Source organism: Bos javanicus, chromosome 1 (assembly GCF_032452875.1).
Source record: "Bos javanicus breed banteng chromosome 1, ARS-OSU_banteng_1.0, whole genome shotgun sequence".
NCBI lineage: Eukaryota > Metazoa > Chordata > Mammalia > Artiodactyla > Bovidae > Bos > Bos javanicus.
The window spans coordinates 58769497-58796094 of NC_083868.1; the positions used below are offsets into that span (position 1 = coordinate 58769497).

Consider the following 26598-nt stretch of genomic DNA (forward strand, 5'->3'; position numbering starts at 1 on the left):
TTCATTTTTTTTTTCTTTCTGTTCCTTAAACTGTGTATTCTCAATTGAACTATCTTCAAGGTTGCTGATTCTTTTTTCTTCCTGTTATTGGATCTGGTAGCAAATTTTTCATTTCAGTTACTGTACTTTTCAACTCTGGACTTCCTACATGGTTCCTTTTGTGATTTCTTTACTGATATTCTCTGGTGAGAAATTGTTCTCATGGTTTCCATTTTTGTATATGGTGTCCTTTAGCTCCTCAAGCATATACAAAATGTTTGATTTAAAGTTTTGCCTGTCCAGTGTCTGAGCTTCATACAGACTAGTTTATCTTAATTTTTGCTTGTATATGACCATATTTTCTTGTTTCTTCTTAACAAAAGTCCTGGAATTTTTTGTTGAAAACTGAACATTTTGTACATTATTATAATGTGGCAGCTCTGGAAATCAGATCGTCCCCTCCCCAGAGATTGTTGTTGCTGTTTATTTTAGTTCTTGTTGGTTGTTTGTTTGGTGACTTTTATGAACTGATTTTTTTATTTAGTAAATACATATAACACAGTTCAGTGGCATTAAGTGCATTCAAATTGCTGTGCAGACATCTCTGCCATCCACCTTCAAAACTTTTTCATTTTCCCAAACTGAAACTGTACCCATTAAAAAAAAGATCCCCATTTTGCCTTCTCTCCCTAAAACCACCATTCTACTCTCTGTCCCTATGAATTTGACTTGTCTAGGAACAACATAAGTTGAACTAATTTTTGAAAGTGTGTATTCTTTACCATATGTGGCCATGAAATCTCTGTTCTGTTAGCTTAGTGGTCAGTTAGAGGTTGGACAGAGATTTCCTTAAATTCCAGGGAAAAAAGAAAGAAAAGGAAACAATTTCCCAGTCTTTGCAGACAGATGGCATGTGTGTTTTGGGCCTGCCTTTAATACTCGGCTAGGCAATTTACAACTATGCCTTAGCTTTCCCTCACTGCAGAGACAGAAGTGCAGCCCCGCAGTGAGAGCCTAGGGCCTTAGGTCTTTTCTGTGCATGCTCCAGGAGAAGGCAATGGCAACCCACTCCAGTACTCTTGCCTGGAAAATCCCATGGACGGAGGAGCCTGGTGGGCTGCAGTCCATGGGGTCACAAAGAGTCAGACATGACTGAGCAACTTCACTTTCACTTTTCACTTTCATGCATTGGAGAAGGAAATGGCAACCCACTCCAGTGTTCTTGCCTGGAGAATCCCAGAGACGGCAGAGCTTGGTGGGCTGCCTTCTATGGGGTCACACAGAGTCAGACACAACTGAAGTGACTTAGCAGCAGTGCATGCTCCAAGCTCTGAATGTGTGTGTGTGTGACTTTCTAGGTTCCCTGGAATTTGTGAGAGGTTTTAAAACTCTTATTCCCTAGCCTTTCCTCCAAAACTTCTCAGATTGTCCATTGTTTGCCTCAACTCTTTTCTCTTGTCCCAGATGGCAGTGGCTAGTACTCTATTTAGAGTTTCCCAGGTGGCTCAGTGGTAAAGAAGTTGCCTGCCAATGCAGGAAGTGCAAGAGACATGGGTTTGATCCCTGGGTCAGGAAAATCCTCTGGAGAAGGAAATGGCAATCCTCTCCAGTATTCTTGTGCGGAAAATCCCATGGACAGAAGAGACTGACAGGCCTCAGTCCATGGGGTCACAAAAAGTCAGACACGACTGAGCACACACACACACACACACACTACACTATTTACCTTCAAATGTTTTCCATAAATCCTACCCTCTTCCCCTCTGTTTAGGTAGAGTCCTAGCAGAGTTCTGAGTTAGGTAAAATAAGGCAAATCCTTGAGATGTTCCTTCAAGGAGCCGCCAAGGCAGGTCAAAACAAAACCCACATTTCTTTAATAAGTTCTGTGCGACTCCTCTAATAGTAGGGACAGATCAGTTCTAGGGATGTGGGTTATTCTGAAGCAGGGGGTGGTACCTGAGGAGTAAATGAAAATGTCACAAAGCTCTCTTACTGAGACTCAGCTGCTTTTTCTTAATTAAGCATTCCCCTGACTATTGTAAACTTTCAGTTGGATTCCAGAGTTCTGAATAAGTAGGTCCTGATCGTTTTTGCCAGCTTAATTGTTGCTTTTGTAAAGGTCAGACTTTCAGAATTCCCTACTCTGCCATTTTTGTTCGTGTTACTCCTTCTCACTCTTTTTTTTTAAAATTAAAGTATAGTTGATAGGTATATAACATAGAAATCTTCCTCTCATTCTTAAAAAAACATTCAGCCTAGAATGCCAGTAGGTAGATGGGCATAGTTTATTTACCCAGGCCATCACTGACGAACATTTATTTTCAATTTTTGATGATGCAAATAATTCTCCAGTGAATAACAGCATGTTTTTTGCATGCATGCAATTAAATACATAGGAAAAAGCCCAGAAATGGAATTGCTGTATCTGCATTTTGTGATTTTTTACAGCTATCGCCGAAGTGTCATATTACTTTACACTGTCACTATGAGAGTTCCTGTATGCCCAACAGATTTGTCAACAGAATGTGTTATCAAATGTTTGTACTTTGTCAATCTAGCAGGTGAAAATGATATTTCAGAGTGATTTCTTTTATTCTGAGAGAAACTGAGTACTTTTTAGTATTTTGTTAAAGAGGCACTACTCAGATAGTTAAGAATCTCTGCCTGCAATGCAGGAGACCTGGATTCAATCCCTGGGGGTTGGGAAGGTCTGCTGGAGAAGGAAATGACAACCAACTCCAGTATTCTTGCCTGGAGAATTCCATGGACAGAGGAGCCTGGTGGGTTATAGTCCATAGGGTCACAAAGAGTCAGATACAACCAAGCATGCAGACGTGACTATGGAATGGCCTTGATTTTGTCTTGCTCTACCACGGGCTTCCCTGTTAGCTCAGCTGGTAAAGAATCCTCTTGCAATGCGAGAGACCCTGATTTTATTCTTGGTTCAGGAAGATTCTCTGGAGAAGGTTTAGGCTACCCACTCCAGTATTCTTGGATTTCCCTGGTGGCTCAGATGGTGAAGAATCTGCCCGCAGTGCAGCAGACCTGGGTTTGATCCCTGGGTTGGAAAGATCCTCTGGAGAAGGAAAAGCTACCCACTCCAATATTCTGGCCAGGAGAATTCCATGGGCAGAAGAGACTGGCAGGCTACATACAGTTCATGGGATCATAAAGAATTGGACATGACTGAGTGACTTTCATTCACCATGGTCACAGAGTGGCTTTGTTTAACCCTGGTGTTGTATGAAATTTTTTAGGTTTGACAGAACATTGTGTATTGTCACCCTGCTTATTTAACTTATATGCAGAGTACATCATGAGAAACGCTGGCCTAGAAGAAGCACAAGCTAGAATCAAGATTGCTGGGAGAAATATCAATAACCTCAGATATGCAGATGACACTACCCTTATGGCAGAAAGTGAAGAAGAACTAAAGAGCCTCTTGATGAAAGTAAAAGAGGAGAGTGAAAAAGTTGGCTTACAGCTCAACATTCAGAAAACTAAGATCATGGCATCTGGTCCTGTCACTCATGGCTAATAGATGGGGAAACAGTGGAAACAGTGACTGACTTTATTTTTGGGGCTCCAAAATCACTGCAGATGGTGACTGCAGCCGTGAAATTAAAAGATGCTTACTCCTTGGAAGGAAAGTTATGACCAACCTAGACAGCATATTAAAAAGCAGAGATATTACTTGGTCAACAAAAGTCCGTCTAGTCAAGGCTCTGGTTTTTTCAGTAGTCATGTATGGATGTGAGAGTTGGACTATAAAGAAAGCTAAGCATCGAAGAATTGATGCTTTTGAACTGTGGTGTTGGAGAAGACTCTTGAGAGTCCCTTGGACTGCAAGGAGATCCAACCAGTCCATCCTAAAGGAGATCAGTCCTGGGTGTTCATTGGAGGGACTGATGTTGAAGGTGAAACTCCAATACTTTGGCCACCTGATACAAACAGCTGACTCTTTGGAAAAGACCCTGATGCTGGGAAAGATTGAGGGCAGGAGGAGAAGGGGATGACAGAGGGTGAGACGGTTGGATGGCATCACTGACTCAATGGACATGAGTTTGGGTAAACTCTGGGAGTTGGTGATGGACAGGGAGGCCTGGCGTGCTGCAGTCCGTGGGGTTGCAGAGTTGGACACGACTGAGCGACTGAACTGACTGAACGTTGTGACCTGGCTATCAGTGCCAGGCCATCTCCTGGCTGTCAGGGCTGCTTTAATACAATCTGAAGAAAACTTCCACAAAGCCAGGAAGAGAGTCCTTATCAGAAACTGAATTCAGTGGGACCTTGGCCTTGCACTTTTAGCCTTCAGAACTGTGAGAAGATACACTTCTGTTGTTTAAAACACTCAGTCTGGGCTATATTGTTATGGCAGCCTAAGCTAATATAGTACTGTTACTGTCTCTGTGTATCCAATAAGAACATACATAAGAAAAGATTAGATGAGTTGCTAATACATGGTGGAGCCAAAATTTGAACCCAGACAATTTTTACTTCAGGGCCGGCCATTTGTTCTGCCTGGCCAATGGAATCATTTACTCATACCCTTTGTTCATTTTACCTATGAAAGATCTTATTTTTTTAATTACTTTTATTGAATATGGATTAGATAGAATAATTGTGAGGCAGGAGGTAGATCCCCCCTGCCACCAGAGTAGATTCTCCAAGACAAAAATAACAGGACAATTGAGGGAGGAGGATGAGCCCTGGCCAGATAGAAGATAAGAAACCATATATTTCTCATTCTTGAAGTCAGGAGACTTCCCCAACCACACAGGCATAGAAAGACTTCTTGGAAGTCAAAAAGGGAGTGATGCTAAGTGATACTAATTTCCCATAGGCCTCTTCGGTAGAATCTATCTTGGCTAAGAGAGGCATGTGAACATATGGGAGGACACTGATATATACCAAATATGGACTCTGAACCAGGCAAATCAAAATGATTGGGCAAGGACTTCCCTGATGGGCTAGTGGTTAAGAATCCACCTTCCAATGCAGGGGACATGGGTTCAATCCCTGATCAGGGAATTAAGATCCCACATACTGTGGGGCACTAAGCCCATGCACCATAACTAGAGAGCCCACAGGCTACAACTACTGAGCCCATGCACTTTGGATCCCACCACAACAAAGATCCTGCATGCTGCAACTAAGACCCAACACAGGCAAATAAATAAATTTGTAAAAAAGAAAAAAAGATTGGCCAAAGGAAACCTGGAAGAAATGCCCATAAAAGTGATTCAAACTACCATGAGAGTGCAACTCTCCGAGCCCACCCATGTGTCTATCCTCACATACTGTACTCTTTTCCTTCTAATTAACACTTGACTTGTTTTGCTACTTTCCTTCTTTATGGGGATTCTTCTTTTGCAAGGCTGAAGAGCCAGGACCTTGTTATTGACCACTAGTCTAGTGGCTAGGATTCAGTGTTCTCATCACGGCGCCCAGACTGCAATCTCTGGCCAGGAACCGAAGCCCCGTTTCAAGAAGTTGCATTCTGAGGCCACTGAAGATCAATTACATAATAGAATACACACCCACACACACACATATATATGTGTAAGGTAACCAGAATGACTATACAACAAACATTTTTATATCTCTGCCAGTCTGAAGCTCCCTATGCACTTCCTGATTCTAACCCCTCTCAAAGGGAAACTATTTCTCACTTTTTGCTTCTTTTTAGAGTTTTATTATATTTGTGTCCTTTAACTTATTTACAGTGTACTGTTTGGTTTTAGATGTTTTGAAATGTTATCAACTGAATCTTACCGTATTTTCTGACTCACTTCCTTAACTCAATATTATGTTCTTGAGATTCATCCATGTTGTGTGTCTTAATGTTTAACAAATTTCTATTCACATAAAGATACCAAGCTTTTAGCTTTTAAAAAACATGTTATTTTTTTACCTTTGGAATTTTACATTTTAATGAACTCTGTTAATATTTCTTTTATGATATCTTCTATATTATTTATTAAATCTTGCTAATCTTTACCTTTGCAGAAATTTGATATTCACATCTCTTCTTTTTCTTATACATTTCATTTTTTAAAAAACAATACCATCCACTGTAAATTGGGTCTAAAACCTAAATAGTGATTCGTTCAGCACAACTTCATTCCTTTGTCAGATGATTTTCATCTTTTCAGCCTTCGCAAATAGTTTAAACTATTTAGTGGGGGCATCACTGTGAGGGGTTTCAGGACGAGAGCAGGGTGGGGACAGTGAAGGATGCAGTGACTGCCATGGCTGGCCAAGGGGTGTTAGGGAGGGATGGATGAGGAGGGGTCTGTGCAGAGGACAGATTGACAGGTTTAATATTGCACATATTACATACAGGAGGTACGGCAACTAATTGTAACATGATTTGGGACTAGATTCTTTTGCCATAAAGGACATTATTGGGACAATCGGTAGAATTTTAATGGCATGTGAGAATTAGAAGGTGGTAATACCATGTTAATTTCTCAATTTTGTTGGTCACATTGGGACTGTTTAGGAGAGTGTTCTTGTACATAAAATATTCACCAAAGTATTCTGAGTTGATAGTTGACTCTCAAATGGTTTGGGAAAAGGTTATTGTAACATATTTGCAACTTTTATGTGAAATTATTTAAAAATTTAGAAAAATCTAAATAGTTAAAAAATACTTTGTATACTGATCACATTCAGCTTACCATTAAAGTACCATTAAAAATACTGACACTATTAAACTCTCTCAATCCAAAGAAGAATTCTTGGTGTGGCTTCTAGTTCAAAGAATAGGCAGCCATTTTTTCTTCAGCATGTTCTTGTATACAGCACTGAAGGAAAACACAGCTTATGCACAGTTTTGCAGGATAAGGATCAGGACCTATTCTGTCTTGATTATCTTATTAAGTAATTTCTCCTTTAGCATGTATAAAAGTGAAAAGTTAAAGTGTTAGTCACTCAGTCATGTCCAACTCTTTATGACCCCATGGACTGTAGCCTGCCAGGCTTCTCTGTCCATGGGATTTTTCAGGCAAGAAAACTGGAGTGGGTTGCCATTTCCTTCTCCAGGGAATCTTCCTGGAGATTCAATCTCCAGGGATTGAACCTGGTCTCCTGCATTGCAGACAGATTCCTTACCATCTGAGCCACCAAGGAAGCCCCTTAGCATGTATGCTATGCTAAGTCACTTCAGTCATGTCCGACTCTGTGCGACCCCATTGACGGCAGCCCACCAGGCTCCCCGTCCCTGGGATTCTCCAGGCAAGAACACTGGAGTGGATTGCCATTTCCTTCTCCAATGCATGAAAGTGAAAAGTGAAAGTGAAGTCGCTCAGTCGTGTCCGGCACTTAGCAACCCCATGGATTGCAGCCTAACAGGCTCCTCCGTCCATGGGGTTTTCCAGGCAAGAGTACTGAAGTGGGGTGCCATTGCCTTAGTTTAAAAATACACTCAGCACCTGACATCTGACTTTTTGTGGAAAAAAAAGTCAACCTCCTCAACTTTACATTATGATTATTTCCAAAGGTACAGAAAAAGACTCACTGAACAGTGGTATACTTGTCACATTGATGTTGTTACCATTTTGCTATTTTGCTATCTATCTATTGTCTCAGTCTATCTGAGTTGCTATAACAAAATACCATGGACTGTGCGGCTTAAACAACAAACATTTATTTCTCAGGGTTGTGGAGTCTGGGAAGCTTAAGCTCAAGACAACAGCAGATTCTGTGTCTGATGAGAGCCCACATCCTGCTCACAGACTGCCCTCTTCTCCCTGCATCTTCACATGGTGAAAGGGGATTAGGTGTCAGTTCACGAATTTGAGGGGACACATCCACTGTCTGGCATCTATCTTTTTTGAAGCATTTGAAATCATGTGGTAGATATCATGACACTTCCCTCCGAAATTCTTGAGCACAAATTTTCTATTAATAAAGATATTTTCCAACATAACCAAAAGTGTTATCCATAAATAAATATCAATAAATTTATCTGCATCATTCATTATTTTGTAACACTAGCTCTAATAAACATTTCATATTCAGTATTTCTCAATTGTTCTAGAGTTCTAGAAATGTCATTTATAGCTTTTTTGGAACTAGGATCTGCAACAGTCAATAGCTTTTTATCAATAACTTCTATCGAAGATTTGAAGGAATAAGCCCTTGCCATGCAATTCCCTTTTTCGCACTCTAGAGCATGGTATGTATGGTGAGTAGAGTGGAGGCTTTGGGAGAAGTGACTTGTGCTAGAAGCCATGTCATAGTAGGCACAGGCATTTGAGGTTGAGAGCTAGGTATGGACAGGGACTCGTCCTGATTCCTAGTAAATACAGGCATGCTTAGTTGCTCAGTCTTGTCCGACTCTTTGTGACCCCATGGACTGTAGCCCACCAGGCTGCTCTATGCATGGGATTTCCCATTTAAGAATACTGTAGTGGGTTGCCATTTCCTACTCCAGGGGATCTTCCCAACCCAGGGATCAAATCCGGGTTTCCTGCTTGGTAGGTGGATTCTTTACCACTGTAACCACCTGGAAAGCAATAAATAAACCATTCAAACATCAAAAAAAAATTACATCTTCTCTTTAATACAGCCACCAACATCCGGCTTTAATTATCCTTGAGGTTGCCACCAACAGTGACCCTGGGAGAGGGTCCAAAACACTGCATTCATTTCCAGAACTAGGATGCTTCTGAAGGCTTTCTCATGGAATAAAGTGTTCTGTGTCACAAAACGGTGAGTTGTCCTGACACACTTGAGTTGCAATGACTCACAGATGACAGTGAGTCCATACTGTGAAGTAAGGTAGTGACACGCAGCAACGGACAGTCCAGTGTTCTGGACCTCGCATGGATTCGCCTCCAGAGAAAGCTTCTCCAAATCCAGTTCCCGTGAGCGCGTGGCCACCAAAAACCTTTCTGCGTTAACCTTTGATTCTCATACACGAGTTGGTAAACCAGTTTGGAAGAGGTCATCTCTCTCAAGCCAACTAGAATCCTCTTCCAAATGTCTCTGACGAGTCCCCACGGGGCACCTGTCAATACACTTTGAAGTCCTCCTGGGTATTTTTATGGAAGAGAAACCACAGCTATGGTGTTTCTCAGCCACGCTTGGCAAAGTTTACGCCGCCGTCACGCTCAGGACACCCAAAGGTTGACTCAGCCTGCTGCCTAACAACAGTACATCCTGAGGGACGGGAGTGGGGGTGGAGGCTGGGAGTCCTGAGCGGCCCCCAGAGGGCGCCAGACACCCCGAGGAGACCCACGGTGCCCCCTCGGAGAGCTGGCGTGCGAGACTCCCGGGGCCGGGATCCCAGAGCGCGCGCCGGGAGAAGGCGTGGGGCGCGCGCCTGGCCGCCCCCTCCCCGCGGGGCGCGCGTGCGCGGTACTCGGCGGCGGAGGGATCCGCGATGGAAGGCGGCCTGACTGTCTGCCAGGTAAGCGGCGCTGTTCTGGGACGAGTTCCCAAGCGAGTGCTTTACCTGGCAGTTCTCTTCGCGAAGGTTTTTAAAACCCTCTCAGATTGTGAAAATTATTTCCTCTTTTTCCCTTTCTTTTTCTTGTTGCTCATTGGAGTAATTTGCAAAGTTGTTACCGAGGAAACGGTTTCCTGTGCTTCCCGGAGCCTTTCCCTCTGGGCGATGGGGGAGGTCTGCTTTTCTAGGGGAGAAGACTGGCTTCTCGGGGGCGTGGAGTGTGGCATTGGGTCCTGAAATGTCCTAATCCAAACCTCAGGCCCCGCTGTCGTGATTCTGATCCCGTATCAGGATGATCCAGCCTCACGACGTTCCCTTAACTCTCAGCTCTTGATTAAAGGGCTCAGAACTCTGCTGCTGCTGCTGCTAAGTCGCTTCAGTCGTGTCCGACTCTGTGCGACCCCATAGACGGCAGCCCACCAGGCTCCGCCGTCCCTGGGATTCTCCAGGCAAGAACACTGGAGTGGGTTGCCATTTCCTTCTCCAATGCATGAAAGTAAAAAGTGAAAGTGAAGTCGCTCAGTCGTGTCCGACTTTTCGCGACCCCATGGACTGCAGCCCACCAGGCTCCTCCGTCCATGGGATTTTCCAGGCAAGACTACTGGAGTGGGGTGCCATTGCCTTCACCAGCTCAGAACTCTAGATAGTTTAAATCACGGTGTGGTGTGAACCACGTTTTCGGTTTCAACTACCTTGGTTATTTGTTTACTACCTTATCTGATTAACGGAAGGACTTGCTGATTAATCTTAAGGGTGAAAGCCCACTTTTGTTGCAGGAGTACTTGCATTTCTGAACACTGTCCTCATTGCTTTTACACTGGTTGTGTGTATGTATGTATTTTACTTTAAGAGAATCACAGAGACCTTTTAATCGAGAGCATTTTACAGTTTACAAAACGGTAGAGGCATTCAAATAATTGTTGGATGAACAAATGAGTGGACTTGGTATTTTAACTGATTCTCAGAATCTAATGGTGAAATGGACCAGGTAAGATATTCATGAGCCCCAGCAGTCATTCTGGAGAAGGCGATGGCACCCCACTCCAGTACTCTTGCTTGGAAAATCCCATGGGCGGAGGAGCCTGGTAGGCTGCAGTCAATGGGGTCACTAAGAGTCGGACACGACTGAGCGACTTCACTTTCACTTTTCACTTTCATGCATTGAAGAAGGAAATGGCAACCCACTCCAGTGTTCTTGCCTGGAGAATCCCAGGGACGGCAGAGCCTGGTGGGCTGCTGTCTATGGGGTCGAAGAGTCCGACACGACTGAAATGACTTAGCAGTAGCAGAAGCAGTCATTCATTAAACTATGTTCCAGGTACTGCGTGTTTGGCATAAATGGTGAGCAACACAGACATGATCCCTGTTCTCAATGAGCTTATTGTCTAGACTACAGAGAGTTGTTGCCCCGACTGTAGAGTGGAGAAAGCAGATTTAGAGAAGTTAGGTGAAAGTGAAAGTGTTAGTCGCTCAGTCGTGTCCGACTCTTTGCTATCCCATGGACTGTAGCCGGCCAGGCTCCTCTGTCCATGGGATCTCACAGGCAAGAATACTGGAGTGGATTGCCGTTTCTTACTCCAGGGGATCCTCCCGACCCAGGGATCAAACCGGGGTCTCCTGCATTGCAGGCAGTTTCTTTACCATCTGAACCACCAGGGAAGCTTAGGGAGGTTAACTGACTGCCAATGACCTCGCAGCTGATACCTTAGAGAGATAAGATTCTATTGTGGCCACTCGGTAAAGCCAGAATGGACTCCTACTCAACATTTGATTTGGAGATGGAAACTGATGAGCACACACACACACACACACCTGACACACACACCCCATGAAGAGGTTTATTACTTATATATAAAGACTTATTACTTAGTGAAGGACATAGTTCATAGCAAAGAGGGAAGAACAGGACAGTCTTCTTAAGCAGATCCAAGGTGACTTGGAAGGACCAGGGAATGAGGCTGGCTCTGGGCTTTTGTGGCAGTTGGGGGGTGGGGTCAAGGGTTCCTGCCTGTGCACAGATTGTTGCTTTGTTTGACTCTGGCATCCACACCAAAAGAAAGGGCACCCAGACTTTTTTTTTTTTTTTTTTTTTTACCAATTTGTGCATTTGAGAGACAGGGAGGAAGACGGAGGGGTGAGGTTTAAAACTGTCTTCAGGCAAACATGAAAAGATTGAATGAGACTCATTATAATTTATGCTTGATGTCTGACTGATGACTGAAATGTATCATTTTTCACTTAGTTGAATTTTGAACTTAAGTAAGCCATCCTGGCTCTTGTATGAGGCCTAGAGACTGAAGTCAGTAAGGAAAATAAAAGTGCCATTGAATACCTTGTTCAGGAGTCCAGTGATGTGTATTTTGAGGAATAAAATGAGTACCTTGGCCACTGTTAGGAATGTTTGGAACTCTTGATGGGGATAAAGAGTGTTCTGGCGAGGCCTTTTATTGTGGCTTTAGTATATGTATCGACACTTGTGACCTTGATTTATATTTTGAGTATCTGAAAACAAGAGAGTTCCAGAGTTCTTTATTCCAAATGGTGCCACTGTTAGGCATGGCTCAAGAGTCTGTAAAAATGTGCAGATAAAGCCAGTTGTTGGCTGGAGCATTCAGGGTTAAGATAACTGTGGGCAGTTCAGTCAGTTTTGCTGACCTCTGGGTCCTTTCCTGCATCAGGGACATCCTGGTTAAAGGATAAAAAGCGGTGGTCTCCAGTGAGCTCCAGCCTGTGGAGGGGTATTGATGCTGTCCACCAAACAGCAGGTGTGTCCATCAGACTAACAAAAGGAGTTTAAAGTGTTGAGTGCCTGCTGCTTTTCACTCAGTTGAATCCAAATTGGTCTCCAGGTATTCAAAGGGTGTGAGAGAGGGGTGATCTCTTCTTGTCCCATGACAAATGACAAAGGAGTGAGAACAGGGGAGGCCATGCCTGCCAGTAATTGAGATATGTTGGGAGGCCCAGATTTGATTCTGTCCTGCAACAAGGAGACCAACACGGTGGCTGTGCTGAGCTTGCAAGGTCCTGCTGCCGGGATGGGCAGCTGGGTGTGGTGGGTAGGTTCAGAGCTTAAGAGCCTCTGCTTCTAGGGGCGTCCAGTGTGCTGTCAGTCATTGCTGTTCAAATGACATATTGTGTAGGGGTAAGGAGATTGTTGCATTAGAAGCCTGTGGACAACTTAGAGGCATCATGAGTGGTTCAGAGACTCCGGGAGTCATGAAGAGAGGCTGCTAAAGTATCTACAGTGAAGGATTCTTTGTGTGCCTGTGTATGTGCTTGTGTGTGTGTTTTAGGGTGGTTTGGGGGAGGAAGTAGCACTGCTGGGAATGTCTGTTATATTATAATTTTGACAACTTTCAGAATCTTTTTTGAGAGGGAGCCCTGTTCAGGGTGGACTGACCTGCAAGTAACAGCATAAACAGGCTTAAGTAGAATTTGTGAACAACTAATACATCACCTCCAGAATCCAAAAGGACCTAAAAGATGTTGGATTTGTGTGTGTTTTTTTAATTTAACTTATTTTATTCATGTATACTTGATTTACAGTGTTGTGTTAATTTCTGCTATACAGCAAAGTGATTCAGTTACATTTTTTAATACTCTTTTCCATTATGATTTATCACAGGATATTTAACATAGTTCCCTGTTGGACTTGTTTTAATGTTGTTCTTGACATTATCAGGGATGGAGTCGCCCTTGGTTTACCAAATAGTTTTCAGGAATTTAACCAAAGTAGCAGGCCTTATACTATGTGTGGAGCAATGACCCATCTTCTTTTCATGAGTATTTGTATGTCCTGAAGGAGTGTATCAAAAGAATGACCTTAGAGGAGAATGTAACATCAATCCTGTGCTCCGGGAGAGACTTGGATACAGTTACCTGTAAAGGCTGTATGGAGTGGCAAGGGTTTTGAGATACCCTGCGTGTAGCCAGGTAAAGGTATATCGTGACCCCCTGGAGGGGAAGGCACACTGTGACCAAGAGGTCACTGAACAGAACGTGTTTATCAAACTTGCAGCATCAGAATATTTATCAGTTTCTGATTGGATGGTGTCAGTAACTTTAATAGTATTGGATAGAGGGACCTTCATGGGTAGGACCATAGCATCAGAGATACACTCATCAACTGTGAGGCACTATTCTTCATTCCATCTTTACCAGGCCACACTGGGCTGCTAAGTAGAGAAACAATAAGGATAATTCCTCTTTCACTAATTGGGTCTTATATAATAAATCTCAATCTTTGAAGGCCTTGTTTTATTTTACATTGAGCTATGTTAACTGTTTTAACTAGAGTTGAGGGTAGTCCAGAGGGTCTCACCTTTATAAAAGCCATTTTGCAAGCTCCAAAGACTTGATTTAGATTTATTACTCATTGGATCAGAGCATCCTTTGCTACTGCATGATATTTTAGGACAATGTGTTCTGTGATCAGGGAGAATTTAGGCAAGGTAGTTCTGGTAGTTAAGGTGAGACATACATATTTGTTGCCCATTTTATGTTGAGTATTTCCCTAAGATTATAGAGAGTAGCTTGTTTAGATTTAGTTCTGTAAATCTTCAGGAATAACTGTAGTTTGAGCCCAGTATTGACTAAAGCCATGAAGATTTGCCAGTCAGTGCATTTTAGCAGGTGTTGAAGTTCATTCAAAACCTATGCTGTAAATCCCACTCATGGGCATATATTTGGAGAAAACTCTAATTCGAAAAGATACATGCATCCCAGTGTTCATAGCAGCACTGTTTACAATAGCCAAGACATGGAAATATCCTAAATGTCCAGATAAATGGATAAGGAAGAAGTGGTACATGTATACAATGTACTACTCAGGCATGGAAAAGAATGAAATAATGCCATTTGCAGCAACATGGGTGTACCTAGAGATCATCATATTAAATGAAATCAGACAGAAAAAGACAAAAATCATACAATGTCACTTATATGTAGAATCTAAAAGAAAAAAAAATAAATTTATTTACAAAACAGAAATAGACTCACAGAAATAGAAAACAATTTTATGGTTACCAAAGGGGAGAGCAGGGTGGGGAGGTAGGAAGAGATAAATTAGAAGGTTGGGATTAACATATGCATACTGCTATATATAAAATTGATAAACAAAAAGGATCTACAGTATAACACAGGGAACTTTATTCAGTATTTTATAATAGCCAATAATGGAAAGGAATCTGAAAAAGAATATAGATATATAACTGAATCATTTTGCCTTATACCTGAAACTGACACAATAATGCAAATTAACTATGTTTCAATAAAAAATAGTTGTATATATTTAAAAACTCTATGCTGTAGAATTTTATTGTAGAAATTATTTTAATACATTTTGGATTTCCAACTAAGTCAAATTGTGGACTTCTGTTTCAATTATTTTGTGTACTTGTTTCTTCTTCCTGTATACATCTGTGTTTCTCTCTTTCTCTCTCTTTTTTTGGTGGCTAGTGAATGTACTTTGGGTAGAGGGGGTCCTCTCTATTTATAAGTTTCTTCCTCCAGAGAACCTCAAATCAGTATCACCAGGGTTTGGGGCTTCACCCATGGCAGTGTTTACTTCATAGAACTTAGGAAACTCAAGCTTAAGTTTATTATTTTTTAAGTCAGAGCTCATTTTGTTTTTTAAAAATAGGAGTATAATTGCTTTACAATGTTGTATTAGTTTTGCTAGTTTCTGCTGTACAACAGGGTGAATCAGCTATATGTATACATGTATCCACTCTCTCTTCTGCCTCCCTCCCACCCATGTAAGTTGAGTTTGAATTACCCTTTGCTGTGCTATGTGGGTTCTGTGGGTGCTTTTCCCTGTAACCCTGAGGATCAGCATTTTTGTTCAAAGAGGCATAGGTTGTGGCTGCAGTAGTGGCAGTGGTATTTAAGAGTCCTGGTGAGCTTTGTGCTCTTATAACAGATGCCACTTCACCTCCCTTTTCTCTCTTTTTTAGCTCCATAGTGACTGCTTTCATGAGTGACCACCTCATGGGCCCATATCTTGTACTGGATATAATCTTTTCCCTAAGCACTGAGGTGGTACTGGTGGTGGTCAAGAATCTGTCTGCCAATGCAGGAGATGCAGGAGACACCGGTTCAATCCCTGAGTTGGGAAGATACCCTGGAGTTGGAAATGACAATCCACTCCAGTATTCTCGCCTGGAAAATCCCATGGACAGAGGAGCCTGGCAGTCTATAGTCCATGGGGTCGCAAAAGAGTAGGACATGAGTAGCGTGTGCACATAAGCACTCTATATTGAGGGTAGTGCCTGGTTGAGATACTGGATTCATTTATTTCTTTCATTGTTGGTATAAATCAGAGTTAATTTACCAGTTTCCTTACCAATGGGCAGTAAGGTTGTTTCCACTTTCTTTGTATTAGAAACATTGTTGACCTCATGTGCACATTAAATTGATGAATTGTAGTACATCTATACCCATTTCAAACCAGTTGCATTGCAAATTATTCTCCAAAGAGGTTGAACCAATGGTTACCCTCATTACATTTTATTCATTATTATTATTATTATTATTTTTACTGTCTAATTGTTACTGTAGCTGACTGAACTTCTGGAGGCTAAGGACTTTGTGTTTTACTCATTTTTGAATCTCCAGTAGAAACTAAATTACCTAATAAATAGTAGTAATTGGAAAATATATGATGTGTGTATGAATACATGAACTGCAGAAGCAAAAACATATTAATTACTGTTTTCTAAAATCATAAATATTGTCCTTTTCACAATAATCTGTGTATTTTGAGCATTTATTGTTTTCTTTTTAAAATGAGCATTTCTCAGTACGTAATTTAAATTATTTGATACTTATTTCCAGGTAAGAAATGAAAGGAATTCAAGCTTTGCCGCTGAGTTAAGGAAGAATTAGAGGAAAATCCTACTCCACTTGTGGATGAGAGGGATATAGTGTCAGCTAAAAAACAGGGCCTAATATATATAATTGGAGTGGTGACTGGAGCTTTTGGGTAATTTATTTTCTTTCTTATATCTTCATTTTAACCTTAAATGCAAGATTTCTTTGTCCGTAGCCATTCTTATAGTATTTATAATATTTTCTTATTAGCTTCTACATTTTAGATATTTGAGTTTTAATCTAGAGCCCCAAAGACATTTCTGATTATATTCTGCTTTGCCACTAGAAGGCACTGTTGTCTGGTTTGATGGAGTTGGAACCGCCTGCTTCAGTTTCCCTGGGAGAAATCTGCACCACAGAAATGGATTCCACTTACATTGTTGCTCCTTATATTGGCAAGAGACTAATATTACACAGAAACTATAGTTCTCAGTGTTACTGAGAAGCCAGCCATTTTACATAAATTTGATTGAAAGAATTGGTTCCTGAACCTAAAAGGAAGTTTAACAATGTTTGGCCTGTAGTGTATAATGATTTTAAGATAGGTTTTAAAACTGGAAGTTTCATATTCTGTTTGCACGGTGCTCACCTGGTTGCATATCCTGGATATGCTTCAGGTTTCCCTACTGTGAAATGAGATTCCTGCTTCTTGATTAGGAGCGCAGTCTTTTGTAAGAACAACATTTCTGTTACCATGTGAATGCTTGCAGTTATTATTTTAACGGACTCATGCTAAATCCTATGACAGTTATGAGCCATTTGATACAATCTGGTGTAATGCCACTGGAAGTGAAATTTATATAAGATTCTAAGCCATATATAGTTTCAATAGTAGTTCATTAAGAAAGCTCATCTCTTGATCAGGCATACTTGGGAGCAGAATTTCTCATAAGTTTAGAGTAGACTAAAAAAGATATTAATAGGTATAAGGATCAGTTTAAGCACCATCATTCTGTTTATAATTAGCAGCTCATTTATTGAATGCTGTTGAATCTTAACATTAATAACACATTCTTCCTTCCTATTGGAAAACTTAAGATTTTTTGAACCATATCTCTAAGGAAAATATTTGGTTGCTAAGAAATATACAAATAAGTGCACATCCTAAAAAAATATGTCCTCTATGTTGATTACATTGTTTTGATCACATTTTGAGAAAGTTTGACTGTTGTAGTATTTTTTCCTTTCTGCATTGGGTTTTATAGCTTACGTTATTGTTTGGAAAGCCTTTATAACTCCAAGGGCAAAATAGTTACCATGACAGACCTAAAGCATCAAAAGGGGTAAAGCAAGAAAAGAAAAAAGCAAATGAATGAGAGGATTTAGAAATAGAAGGAAAGAGAGAAATAGAGCTTTGTTCTGAGCTTTACTACTCGTTGGTATATTGACCCAGCAGACTTGGCAACACTTGATTAGAAATGCAGAGTCATGGGCCCAACCTTGCACTTACTGGAACAGAATTGTCATTTTTACAAGATTTCCAGGTGATTTGTATGTACATTCAAGTTTTAGAAGCACTGATTTAGTGCTGAATGTCCACTTTGGCCCAATTTAAGTCTCTGTGATGATTGTGAACACTTTGAGGAATTTTTGTATGAATTCACAAGAAATAGATTTAGAGACAAATATAACATCTCATAAATTTTACTGACCTTTCCAAAGGTCACTTTTCCAGAAACCAGAACCATCATAAGAAGCAAACAGAATTCTAGCTGAGCTATTTAAAATCCTAAAAGATGATGCTGTTAAAGTGCTGCACTCAGTATGTCTGCAGATTTGGAAAACTCAGCAGTGGCCACAGGACTGGAAAAGATAAGTTTTGATTCCAATCCCAAAGAAGGGCAATGCCAAAGAATGTTTAAACTACCATACAATTGTACTCAGTTCACATGTTAGCAAGGTTATACATAAAATCCTTCAAGCTAGGCTTCAGTGGTAAATCTGCTGAGAACTTCCAGATATACAAGCTGGGTTTCAAAGACGCAGAAGAACCAGAGATCAAATTGCCAAATTCATTGGATCATAGACAAAGCAAGGGAATTCCAGAAAAATATCTGCTTCTGCTTCATTGACGATGCTAAAGCCTTTGACTGTGTGCATCACAATAAACTGTGGAAAATTTGATCACCTTACCTGTCTCCTGAGAAACCTGTATGCAGGTCAAGAAGCAACAGTTAGAACTGGACATGAAACAGTGGACTGGTTCAAAATTGGGAAAGGAGTAAGACAAGGCTGTATATTGTCATCTTGCTTATTTAACTTCTATGCCAAGTACATCATATGAAATGCCAGGCTGGAGGAATCACAAGCTGGAATCAAGATTGATGGGAGTTACATCAACAACCTCAGTTGATACAACTCTAATGCCAAGAGAGGTAAGAGAAACTAAAGAGCCTCTTGATGAAGGTGAAAGAGTAGAGTGGAAAAGCTGGCTTAAAACTGAACTTTCTAACTATGACAGACCTAGACAATGTATTAAAAAGCAGAGACATCACTTTGCTGATGAAGATCCATAGAGTCAAAATTAAAGTTTTTCCAGTCATGTATGGATGTGAGGGTGGACCAAAAGAAGGCGCCAAAAAATTGATGCTTTTGAACTGTGGTTCTGGAGAAGACTATTGAGAGAGTCCCCTGAACAGCACGGAGATCAAACCAGTCAATTCTAGAGGAAATCAACCCTGAATATTCATTGAAAGGACTGATAGTGAAGCTGAAGCTCCAATACTTTGGCCACCTGATATGAAGAGCCGACTCATTGGAAAAGACCCTGATGCTGGGAAAGACTGAAGACAAAAGGAGAAGGGAATGGCAGAGGATGAGATGGCTAGATAGCATTACTGACTCAATGGACATGAATTTGAAGAAACTCCAGGAGATAGTAGAGGATGGCGGAGCCTAGTGTGCTACAGTCCATGGTCACAAAGAGTAGGACACAACTTAGTGACTAAACAATGACAAATGACATCTCAGAAGTTTTACTGACCTTTCCTAAGGTCATCTATCCAGAAACCAGAACTGTCAACAACTTATAAGCAAATAGAAACAAAAAAGAACCTGAATACCTAAATGAGAGTTCACACCGATGGATCTTGTAAGAGGAGAGTCCCTAAGCCTTCATATGGGATTTCTTTATTGTTGATTTTTCTTTATAAGCCTAAATAAGAAGATTCCCATTGGGTAGTTGAATAGATTATTTGAGACCTGAATTATTTGGTGATAACAAGAGATGACAGGAGTCGCTCAGGGAGTTTAGGAACCTGAGCCTCTCAATGTGACAGCCAAAGGTCTGTGCAGATCATTAACTCTAATATAGCACTGTAACTGTTCAAAATGAAGGTTAAGACGTCTGGAAAATAAATAGTACATTTTTTCCCCTCTGCCATTTTAAATCCATATGCTTCCACCACTCACTTCATGTTGCCATTTTCATGTTCTCCTGGCAATAAAGTAGGGGTTGAATTGAAATGTGAAACCATTGGGTGGTGCTTTGGGTGGCGTGGGGGTGGGGACTCTGAAGAGCTCCAGTCCTTTATGTCTCAGTGCAGAAATAATTCAGTGAGAGGCAAAGTGATAGATAAGAAGTGATTTATTAGACTAGGAACACTTGTGAAGCTTATAGGCAGGCGGGCGAGAGGGTGCCACCTCGAGAACTTACTTGAATATCATTCTTGAATGGACGTCATACTTCCATCATCAGCTCCTCCTCCAGGTTGGGCAGGGGAGTTTTTCTGTCCCTACATGGTAAAGCTAGGTCAACAAATTATTGTTTCCTAGTAGTATGTGTGCAGAGAGCATGTCTTGACTTACTGAGCTCACTGAGCAGGATGTGGGTCTCATGCTGTCATGGTTTTATTGTTTGGGGCTTGTCTCATGCTTCCGTTGCATTGTCTTGTTGCCAAACAAGCCTGCTTGGTTTTGTGGTTAAGCAGACCTGCTTTCCTGAGTAATCATTAACTTAAAGGGTCTCCCATGTTTTTCCTACTTACAATCCCCTAGTGGGATTAATGTTTTAATCACCTACTTTGTCCCTTTACTCTGTCCCTATCAGAATGAGGGCAGTAAGATGGCGAGGTTCACTGAGGGATCCAGAATTAACACAAGGAAGACCAAGAGCGTAACAGGAAAATATTCATGAAGCACATGACCTGGTAGTTAGCAAAGAATTAGAAGAGTGTCTGAGCTTCCTCAGTGGCTCAGTTGTAAAGAATCTGCCTGCAGTACAGGAGACGCAGGAGACACAGGTTCAACCCCTGGGTCAGGAAGATCCCCTGGAGAAGGGAACGGCAACCCACTCCAGAATTCCTGCCTGGAGAATCCCGTGGACAGAGGAGCCTGGCGGGCTACAGTCCACTGGCGTTGTAAAGAGTCGGACATGACTGAAGTGACTGAGCACGAGCACAGAACTCTTTCACCAGAACATCTGAGGAATCTAGATTTGGGCCTTTTCACTTTGGGAAAGTTTCTGCCAAAGAAGATTGTTTGCTCTATAAAGTTTCGGTAGGTAGAGAGTTAAGCCCCAGGAATCTGAAACATTCACTCATGTGGAATACCTCGTGTATTCTGGCCTGACTACCTGTGTTGATCTAACCGTACTGAATTTATGTTTAGTTTTACCTTATTGAAAAAAATTGGGGGGGCGGGGTTTGGGGCAAGCTACGGCATGTGGTTTCTTAGTTTCCCAACCAGGGATCAAACCTGTGCCCCCTGCAGTGGAAACTTGGCGTGCTAACTGAAGTGAGTTTAGAGAGTAACATGATACAGTTGAACAGATTGGAGATGAGGAAGAAAACACCTCGGGTGGATTGTGTGCTCTGCCCCTGGTGATCTCACTGTGTAGTGCTCTTGACTATGTTGCTTAACCTGTTTGGCCTCAGGTGCTTCACTTGTAAAATTAGACATTGGGCCATAGCATTGCAGCTATGTCTTCAATCACGAAAGAGTGTGTGTTGAATCACGGAAGAGGGTTATGGCTAGCAAGCGCTCATAATTTACAGTCCTGAAAGAAAGTATGTTACATGGGGAACACCTTCCCTTAACATTGTCCCAGTGGTAAAAAGACTGAAAAGTTCTAGATAAGGAGACATAGTATTTGTCATATTGGAAAATTGTCTTGCTGCTTCCCCACACCAAAAGAAAAAAAATGGTGAAAATGAGAGGATACACTAAAGTGAACCAAAGTTTATTGTCTCCCCTTCCCCAGCCCCAGGTTGATTTCTTTTAGGCCCTATCTATCTGTTCTTATTGCTACTTAACAATCTGGCTATTAAGTGTCTTTCTGATAATAGGACTTTAAATCACCACAGCAATAGATGAAATCACCAGCTACCAATTTTTGATTTCCATCTTACAAACATAGGAATCTTGTTTTATTTGTTTAATTTTTTTTATTTTAAAATGAAAGTATTTAATCCTAGTATATGGGGGATGAGTTTTATCATTAATTTTTAAATCCTAATGTAACAGTAAAAATTATGTGAAATGAAGAAATTAAATTTAAAATGAAGTTAATAGCAAGTAAATATTTGTGCTTTGCCCTTTAACAGGAAAAATACATAGCAAAGGGCTTCCCTGGTGGCTCAGTGGTAAAGAAGCTACCTGCCAGTGCAGCAGAGATGGTTTCGATCCCTGGTCCAGGAAGGTCTCACATGCCACAGAGCAACAACTGTGACCACGCACCACAACTGTTGAGCCTGTGCTCTAGAGCCTGAGAGCCACAATTACTGAGCCCATGTGTCCTAGAACCCGTGCTCTGCAATAAGAGAAGCCGCCACAATGAGAAACCTGCACACTGCAACCAGAGAGTAGCCCTCACTCTCCACAACTAGAGAAAAGCCCACATAGCAGCGAAGACCCAGCATAGCCAAAAGAAGAAATAAATGAAACTATTTTTAAAAATTCTTAGAAATATAGCCAAAGGAAAGAAAAAACCCAAGTCAAAACCCTTATTTTCTTTCCTGACGAAAGTAATGATGTATTCCCCATGGATTAGGTCCCAGAGGAAAAGCATACAGAGCTCTGCAGCAGAAACATTTATTTAGTAAAACCTCTTAGTGATGCAGAGCTCGCAGCTATTGGGAGTAGAGAAAGAAATTTTCTGTTATGTAGGTTTATAAGATGACATCCTTTACTGGATTTTTTTTTAATACAAGTATTAATGCTTTGGGTTAAGTACTTACTATAATATTAAGCAGTCTTTTGTACCTTGGTATTTCATTACTATTAAGTTTGCATTTAAAAATATTTGTCCGTGCTTGTGATGGGTCTGTTAAGATTTTCTATTTCTTCCTGGTTCAGTTTTGGAAAGTTGTACTTTTCTAAGAATTTGTCTATTTCTTCCACGTTGTCCATTTTATTGGCATATAATTGCTGATAGTAGTCTCTTATGATCCTTTGTGTTTGTGTGTTGTCTGTTGTGATCTCTCCATTTTCATTTCTAATTTTATTGATTTTATTTTTCTCCCTTTGTGTCTTGATGAGTCTGGCTAATGGTTTGTCAATTTTATAAACAAATGGGATATAATTAAAATTAAAAGCTTCTGCACAACAAAAGAAACTATAAGCAAGGTGAAAAGAGCCTTCAGAATGGGAGAAAATAATAGCAAATGAAGCAACTGACAAACAACTAATCTCAAAAATATACAAGCAACTCCTGCAGCTCAATTCCAGAAAAATAAACGACCCAATCAAAAAATGGGCCAAAGAACTAAACAGACATTTCTCTAAAGAAGACATACAGATGGCTAACAAACACATGAAAAGATGCTCAACATCACTCATTATCAGAGAAATGCAAATTAAAACCACAATGAGGTACCATTTCACACCAGTCAGAATGGCAGCGATCCAAAAGTCTACAAGCAGTAAATGCTGGAGAGGATGTGGAGAAAAGGGAACCCTCTCACACTGTTGGTGGGAATTCAAACTAGTACAGCCACTATGGAGAACAGTGTGGAGATTCCTTAAAAAACTGGAAATAGAACTGCCATATGACCCAGCAATCCCACTGCTGGGCATACACACCGAGGAAACCAGAACTGAAAGAGACACATGTACCCCAATGTTCATCGCAGCACTGTTTATAATAGCCAGGACATGGAAGCAACCTAGATGTCCATCAGCAGATGAATGGATAAGAAAGCTTGGTACATATACACAATGGAATATTACTCAGCCATTAAAAAGAATACATTTGAATCAGTTCTAATGAGGTGGATGAAACTGGAGCCTATTATACAGAGTGAAGTAAGCCAGAAAGAAAAACACCAATACAGTATACTAATGCATATATATGGAATTTAGAAAGATGGTAACGACAACCCTGTATGTGAGACAGCAAAAGAGACAAAGGTGTATAGAACAATCTTTTGGACTCTGTGGGGGTGGGGGAATGATTTGGGAGAATGGCATTAAAACATGTATAATATCATATAAGAAACGAATCGCCAGTCCAGGTTCGAATGAGGATACAGGAAGCTTGGGGCTGGTGCACTGGGATGACCCAGAGGGATGATATGGGGAGGGAGGTGGGAGGGGGGTTCAGGATGGGGAACATGTGTACACCCATGGCGGATACATGTTGATGTATGGCAAAACCAATACAATATTGTAAAGTGAAAAAAAAAAATCATAAGGGACTTAGGGGGTAAAAAAGGCAAGGTGCATGTAAACCAAGCAAGGAAGTAGGAGAAAGCATGAACTTGACAATCAATTTCTTCACTTTTTATGGTGCTGTCTAAAATGGAAACATAGTTAAATATAAATAAAGACAGAAATGAAAAAAATAAAAATATTTGTCACTTGTATATGCATGCATACTGAGCTGCTTCAGTTTTGTCTTACACTTTGAGGCCCCACGGACTATAGCCTGCCAGGCCCCTCTATCTGTGGGATTCTCTAGGCAAGAATACTAGAGTGGGTTGCCATGCCCTCTTCCAGGGGCTCTTTCTGACCCAGGGATGAAACCTGTGTCTCTTTGTCTCCTGCATCACAGGCAGATTCTTTACCACTGAGCCACAGGGAAGCCTATGTACAAATAAATAGTATGCCTGCTGCTGCTGCTGCTGCTAAGTCACTTCAGTCGTGTCCGACTCTGTGCAACCCCAGAGGTGGCAGCCCACCAGGCTCCCCCGTCCCTGGGATTCTCCAGGCAAGAACACTGGAGTGGGTTGCCATTTTCTTCTCCAATGCATGAAAGGGAAAAGTGAAAGTGAAGTTGCTCAGTTGTGTCCGGCTCTTAGTGACCCCATGGACTGCAGCCCACCAGGCTCCTCCGTCCATGGCATTTTCCAGGCAAGAGTACTGGAGTGGGGTGCCATTGCCTTCCCCTATGTTTTAGTAAAAATATTTGGATTTGATTTTTTTCTAGGTCATGGTCTAGTTTTTCTGATTGTACAGGAAATCGAAGTCTTTCTTGTGTGCTTTGTCCTTGACTTATGGTGTGATCATAGTATTGTTATTCACAGGTGAACTTTTCCACTTGTGGGGGATGAAACTTGCCACAGTCCTGGTCTATATGTACATCATGATGATTAATTAATGTTTCCCTGTAAAAATTATTTTAAAATGACCAAGAGGATTAATTAGTATGTTTATAACATACTCTGGCAACTTTGGAGAAGAGGCTTCCTATAATACATTGTCCTTTACAACATATCTTGACTTTTTTTCAAGCTAAAATGATATTTTGGATTTTCACTTTGGAAATTGATAAGATTAAACTAATTTTCCAATTTCTGTTGCATTAAAGCATATTTTAGGAAATTAAAAATTTTAATTGAAGATATTGTTTGAAATATCTATGTCTCTGAACACTTTTAGACTTAATTATAAAGAATAGGAACTAACACTTTTGACAGTATGGAGAGAGGACTATCTAACTTAAAAGCTCTTTTGCTACAAAGTACCTAGAAATTCTGGATGAAATGTTACAAACATATTTGTAATCAAATGCTTTTCTGGGCTCACAGGTAGCAAGGGAAATACCTATGGGCTAAAGGAGAAGAGGGAACTGATTATCAGATTTGTGAGCATATGAATGTATGCCAAGGCAGCCCTGAGGAGTTTATTAGTCTCAGCAGCCAAAGGTTTAATGGCCACACTGGGATAGAGGATGGTGCCTTTCTGATTTGTAGAAATTAGAACTGAGAACTCTTTATAAAGCCATGTCTCTTGAAAAGTTTTACCCTCTGTGGAAGGGCAGGTTGAAGATAAGGAAGCTTATCTGTCTAAACTTGGGCTTGGGTTGGTGGGAGAAACTGGGATTTACTGTAGTTCATCTTTCATAAAGTTTTGGGACTTGGATTTAATACTTTATGAGTGAGCAGAAAGAGATTCAATAAATAGCATGTTAGTCCTTCAAAAACTTCATGTCAAAGTACCAGAGTGAGCTTCTATGACTGTAGTCATACTTTTCTCAGTCATGACATTATTTTAATTGCATTATTTCTCTGCTCAAGATGTTACTTAGTAATAAGTAGTAAAGTAGTAAAATGACCTAAAGATAGTCAGTAAAAATAAGGGTATGGAGTATTGACATCTGGAAAAAAGTGTGTGAAAGTGTTAGTCATTCAGTCATGTCCAACTCTTTGCAACTCTAAGGGCTGTAGCCCACCTGACTCCTCTGTCCATGGCATTCTCCAGGCAAGATTGCTGGAGTGGATAGCCATTCCCTTCTCCAAGGGGTTCTTCCCGACCCAGGGATTGAACCCAGGTCTTCTGCATTACAGGCAGATTCTTTACTGTCTGAGCTACCAGGGAAGCCCATTGACATCTGAACCAGCATTATAAGTACTTTAAACATTTCCTCCTCTTATGTAGAATTAACACCTTCGTTCTATCCCTACTAACTTTTCCTTTTTTTCCTCTTTTTTTTTCCACTTGTAGTTTGAGATAAATACTATTTTTCCATTAAAAAAAATTTTTTTTGGCTGCACTTCAGGGACCTTCATTCCCTGAATGAAGAGCTTGAACCCACACCCTCTGCACTGGAAGGTCAAGTCTTAGCCACTGGACCACCAGAAAAGTCCCAAGATAACTTAAGATTCATATGGTTCTAAGAAATAATGAGAGATTCTGTACGCTTTAAAAAGTTTTCCCTAATGGTAACATCCTGCAAAACTGTAGTACAGTGTCATAGCTAGCATATTGATAGTGATAAGGTCAAGTTTTAGAACATTTCTATCACTAGAAACATCTTTTTTTTATAGGTTACAACCCTTTTATAGACACAACCATTTTCTTTCTTCCCCTTGCCCCTACTTAACCCCTGGCAACTGCTAATTTGTTTTCTATTT

The 26598-nt window shown here is 40.9% G+C and overlaps 1 protein-coding gene across 2 annotated transcripts in view; it reads left to right on the plus strand.

Moving 5' to 3' along the window:
• Positions 1 to 9110: 9110 nt before the first annotated feature.
• The window catches only part of GRAMD1C (GRAM domain containing 1C), a 99824-nt gene continuing 82336 nt past the window's right edge, over positions 9111 to 26598 (plus strand). The window contains exons 1-2 of one of the 2 annotated variants that reach the window (XM_061427206.1): positions 9317 to 9397; positions 16271 to 16418. The gene's annotated coding sequence lies outside the window, so the exon portion shown is untranslated. Of the gene's footprint in view, positions 9398 to 16270; positions 16419 to 26598 lie in introns of both variants that reach the window. The other variant, XM_061427196.1, reaches the window with a different exon arrangement.